General features: G+C 45.3%; 1 long non-coding RNA gene across 1 annotated transcript; it reads right to left on the bottom strand.

Annotated features, from left to right (window-relative positions):
• Nucleotides 1-1876: 1876 nt before the first annotated feature.
• Nucleotides 1877-3406, bottom strand: LOC115512074. The gene is made up of 2 exons (XR_003968273.1): nucleotides 2551-3406; nucleotides 1877-2172 (listed from the first exon to the last, which is right to left on the bottom strand). It is a non-coding gene; the product is annotated as an uncharacterized LOC115512074 (long non-coding RNA).
• Nucleotides 3407-5645: the final 2239 nt, after the last annotated feature.

Raw genomic sequence — 5645 nt, 5'->3', positions numbered from 1 at the left:
ACCCAAAGCCAAGACCAGATGAAGAGAGAAAGGGAAGGCCACACCCAAGCGGAGTCTCAGCTCAGCTAACTAGTCCTAGTATTTGAAGTGAGACAGGGATGTCAACCCTTAAATGGTTGACATTAAGGGCTTAATGGTTTAATGGCTTAAACCAATTAAGGGTTGCCATCCCTTAGGGCAGGCTGTACCCAATAGGTCCACTTACCAGGAAATAGGAGAAAGAGCCAAAGGGAGCCATTACCTTTAAACACAAAATGACCTGGCCTCTAGTAAATATGGTTTAATCAGGGCCCTAAAACAGTAATAGTAGTATCTGCTCCTCTGCAACACTGGGACAGAGAGGAGGAGGGACAAAAGCATTCCTTACCCCCAACATCAATCACTGAGCTCCTAACTTGCTTCTCAGGGTTCAAGGTTATTCTACCTGCTCTTGTTAAGATAATGAGTCTCTTTGGGGATCCTGGATGGCTCAGTCGGTTGGGTGTCTGACCTCAGCTCAGGTCATGATCTCACGGTCTGTGAGTTCGAGCCCCGCGTGGGGCTCTGTGCTGATGGCTCGGAGCCTGGAGCCTGCTTCCGATTCTGTGTCTCCCTCTCTCTCTGCCCCTCCCCTGCTCATGCTCTGTCTCTCTCTGTCTCAAAAATAAATAAAAACATTTAAAAAATTAAAGGAAAAAAGATGAGTCTCTTTTCCAAAACACACGATCCAGCCACCCCTCCTCCCACCCTTTGGGAGAGAGGGACCGTCCTCCCACACCTAGTTTGAATAAGCAGGCTTGTGCTTAGGTCTTTGCTTCAAGATCCCTATGGTAACCTTCCTCCTGCTACCATTCCTCTCTGAGGCCTGGGGCTCCACATGATCCTCTCCTGTCTATCTTCTCCTTGGGGTCTGAAGCCTGCCTCCACCTCTTATCTGGTATAGTCTTCACAATCAGGAAAGAACCACATTGAGATTTTAAAATTGGATACCTGGGGTGCCTGGCTGGCTTAGTCGGTAGAGCATGTGACTCTTGATCTGCCGGTTGTCCCAGACCAGTTGGGCTTAGAGATCACTTATAAAATAAAATTTAAAAAAATTGTCTTAATTAAAAAAAAAAAAACAAACTGAGCACCCACTCCCCAATCTTATTTGCATTGTGGGTCATGCTCAGTGTGGAATCTGCAAGGGTGATAAATACCCACTCTAGCTCAGTGTAGAGCATCAGAGGGCAGCAGGGGCTTTAGCTTTGCACCCCCCAGTCAAAAAGCATAGTACTGATGGGAACCTGCCTAGAGCAACAAGGATTTTTCTAAAACCACAGCTTTCAAGCTCCTTTTTAATGTAGTCCATGATAAGAAATACATTTTACATTGTGGCCCAATACATACATACAACACATAAATGGGGGGAAAAAGATTTATGAGAGAATATTTATTCTTACATGCTTCTGGTATTTTTTAGTCTTTCCCATTTTCTTTAAAAAAAAAAAAGGTACCGACCAGGGGCGCCTGGGTGGCTCAGTCAGTTAAGCGTCTGACTTTGGCTCAGGTCATGATCTCTGGGTTTGCGGCTTTGAGCCCCGTGTTGGGCTCTGCGCTGACAGCTCAGAGCCTGGAGCCTGCTTCGGATTCTGTGTCTCCGGTCTCTTGTCTCTTCCATTGCTCAGGCTCTCTCTGTCTCTCAATAATAAATAAACGTTAAAAAAAAATTTAAAAAAAATACTGATCAAAATCCCACAGTGCTGATTTCATGAGTCACTAATGGTTGGCAACCTGCAGTATGAGAAACGCTGCTCTGAAGCGCACACTGTAATAAACACCACCAGCACCATATAAAAAGCAGCATTAATAGCACACTGTCATCATTACTAATGTTGTTGAGTGTTCTGTGTGTTTGTATGTATGTTACTGTCATTTCAATTAAAATCTTAAAATTGCTATAGGCCATGATACCAACTCTACTTTTAGTATTCCTGCGAATTGAAAAGGAGGAAAAAAAAAAAAACCTTTTATTGAGTTCATCTTAACTTCGAATTTGGTGATGATTTGCAACAGCAGCACTTGCGTATGGCTAAATTCTCGTTACCAGATTAGTAGTTATTTGCTAGGCTTCAACCAACATTTTTGTTCAGCGATGTTTGGTTTAGATCAAGTAAGTCGATATGCTTGTATTATGGAGTCTCTTCCTTCTTCCTGTTAAACGACAGTAGTTCAAAGACTGGAAACATTGCAAGAATAAAAATGGGGTTTGAAAACTAAAACGGGTGCCTTCCTTAATAGCTTCAGACCCTCCGCTGTCATACGAGGGAATCTTAGAGCCCTCCTTTCCCAGCTGGGAGGATTTCGACTTTTTTAAAAATTAACATGCACCTACTCTGTTACTTCGGAGTAGGTAGGCCACCCCACACGACACCCAGAGACACGATCTTGCACCCCCCGCTACGCGCACACGGAGGGGCGCGAGCCCTCCCGGACGCACGCGTCATCTGCTGCACAGACCGATACAGGATGCTGGCAGATTGGAACCGGCCTTAACCTCTCCTCGCTCTCCTTCCCCAAATCAAAACCCACCGTAAACACCGCGTAGAGCCAGGAAACCTCATGGCTTTAATTATTTCCGTTCCCCGAGCTCCATGTGGCACACAGGACACCTCGTTTCCCTTTAGGCTTGCCGTCATCCTGCGAGGGGTGCGGAAGAAGAGAAAAGCACGTGTCCCTTTCCGCAGAGCCGAGGGCGCAGAGCGGAGGGCGCAGAGCGAAAGAGCGGGCCTGAGGTGGTGCCCTTCTTCCAACTCTCCTCCCCCCTGCGCGCGGCAGGAAGATCCTCCAGCTCTAGCAGGGGTTGAGAGTTGGCGCCACCTGGCTTTTTAAAGAAGAACGGGATCGAGAGGTGGATGAGGTTGAGGATGACCCAGCGCCCTCCTTTCCAGCGCGCGCATGAGCGGCGTTTAGAAAAGCCGTGGTGCGCCTTTCACTTCAAAGCTCCCAGGGCAGCCGGGCAGCTGGCAACTGCGCGCTACGGAAGGAGAGGCAATTACCCTGCCGGGAACTAAAAAAAAAAAAAACAACAACAAAAAAAAAACCGGGAACTGATGTTGGAATAGCGGATTCCACATTTAAGGCAGGCCCAATGTGCAGAAATAATTGTGGCAATTCAAAGCGTTACACATAAGCACCGATCAGTTTACACATTGGTCAGCTCTGGCTCGTCTGTATCAATCACTCTGTGCAAACTTCCTACACTGGCCCGTGGAAAAAGAAAGAAGACGGGAGAGAGGGCATCCTCGGGTTCTGATCTCCACTCGGTTGCAACATTGGAAAGGAGGCATTTTGTGAAACAAATCTGTGCCTCGGTTTGTTCACATGCAAAATGGGGGAAACAATGCCTTCAATAACTGCTCCAAGTGACCCATGTAAAAAAGAAAAAGAAAGAAAAGGAAGGAAGGAAGGAAGGAAGGAAGGAAGAGAAAGAAAGAAAAGAAAGAAAGAAAGAAAGAAAGAAAGAAAGAAAGAAAAAAGCAAAAGAAAAGAAAACCTTTCCCTTTGGAGGGAAAGTGCTTCAGTGTTATTTTAGTAGGAAGGTACAATAATAGTCATAGTGAAAATAGTAATGGGCTGTTATTACCCATTCAGTGCTCTATAAATATGCACTAAGTTTGTATTTGTGTGTTTGGATATAATGAAATTACAGAATGACTGCTATTTCGAGGATACTGCTACAAAATATTTTATCTAGAACCTAGACTAGTTACCAAAAGTATTGATCTACCTATTATTCATCATGAATTTAAAGGGTGGGATCTAGAGAAAGGTATGTCTGGAAACTGCTTTTCCACGTAACCATGCAGGTGCACAAACACAGACACATGGATGCATATAATAGGTACATATTAAGTGCATGTATGAAAATGTGTACATGTATGGGAAGTGTGGGTCTGTACTTACTATAACAATGCCTCAGGTACAGTGCTACACAGTTTACAGAAGACTTGCATTCACTTTTCATTTAATCTTGACAATATTAGGGGGTACCGTTAGTCCTCACCTTACGGACGAGAAAACTGAGGCTCCGAAAGATAACTTTCCCCCAAATTTGATGATGATATGAAGCTATAGAACCAGTCATTTATTCTAATTCTGGGCCCTTCCTATATTCGGCAAATATGTGGCGAACACCTACTGTGTTCTTATGGCCACAAAGATTCAAGATTTATTCCACTGCCCTCAAGGAATTCACACCTAGTGGAGAAGAGAGATTGCAATCTTGTAGGATAAAAACTCTGTAATCAGCCTGAGGCTTGGTGAAGGCTTCCAAGAAGAGAACAGCCAGGCGGAATCTTGAAGGACAAGCTGCAGGAGTCTAATGAAGGAGGGAGCTGTGTACCAGCCAGAAAGACAATGCGTGCAAAGACACAAAGGCAAAAGAAACTCGGTGTAGTTCAAGAGAGCTAGGGCTTAGCATGTGTGATGGGAAAGTGGGGGCGGGGGGGGGGGGGGAAAGGAGAGGATAAAGAGCGCCCTACACTCGGCATTTGGATTTTCCTGATGTCTCTAGGGAATGAAGAAAAGATTTAAAGTAGGGAAATGACACGATCAAATTGCATTACATAAAGATCACTCCAGCTGCTGTGAGGACAGACTGGAGAATGCCCTGGCAGAGGAGAAATGATGTAATGATGCAGACAAAATTTAATATTTGTCATTACTAAGGCAGGAGGTTGTTGCGGGTGGATCTGAGAGATATTTAGGAGGAACTGGTAATAGCCAAGGAGCTGGCCTAATTGGTGGTAGAGCCACTCGTAGTGTACAACAGGGACTAGAAATCCAATCTGTCTTGAGCAGAGCGGGTTCTACGAATCTAGGTCCACCTGCATATAAGTGACCTCCAGTAGGGAGCTGGCTATTCAGGTCTAGTGTTCCAAGAAAAGGTCTGAATTGTAGAGAAATATGTCATTAACCTCAAAGGAAATCATAGAACGGTTAATAATAATTGCGACCATGCACTGAGTACTTGCTATGTATCTGGCACTGTGAAAAGCACTTTCAGTAGATTTTCTCATTTAATCCTCATAACAACCGAAGGAAGGAAGTATGACGATTAAGTAGTGCTTAGGGAGTGGCTTTCATGTATGGAAAGGTCCAAAAGAGGATCCTGAGGCTGATGTTTAAGAGGAATGGCAGGAGACCACTTTCTACTATATACAAGAGGCAACAGATCTACCTTCAGTTGGCGGAATTTTCAGTTCCATCCTTTCTCTGCATGCCTAGGACAACATCCTGGATTGGCTATCTGGGTTGGACAGCCTATTCCCCACCTGCTTAAGCCTTTGTGAAGGGACATTCCTCAAACATGGTGCCCTGGGGGGTTCTTTTGGCCCCTATGTCATCAAGGTCCCCCCAGCATGAAGGTGATAGAAGAAAAGGCTGTTTCGGTGCCTTGAAAACTGCCTGTTCCACTCCACACCCAGGGAAAACAGATCACAACTGTTCCTTGAGACACTTTGGATTCCAACTAGGCAGCATCAGCCTAGTCCGGGTCAACCAGAGCCAGGCAGGCAGGAGGGAGAAAGTGCCCTAGACTTCATTTTCAGTGTGGCAGACAGTTGCCCGAGTCATTGTCTCACACTGAGAAGGTGCTCCTCGAAAGCAAGCAAGAGCAGCTTTGT

This window comes from Lynx canadensis, chromosome B1 (genome assembly GCF_007474595.2).
Source record: "Lynx canadensis isolate LIC74 chromosome B1, mLynCan4.pri.v2, whole genome shotgun sequence".
NCBI lineage: Eukaryota > Metazoa > Chordata > Mammalia > Carnivora > Felidae > Lynx > Lynx canadensis.
This window is presented reverse-complemented; position numbering and strand designations above follow the sequence as displayed.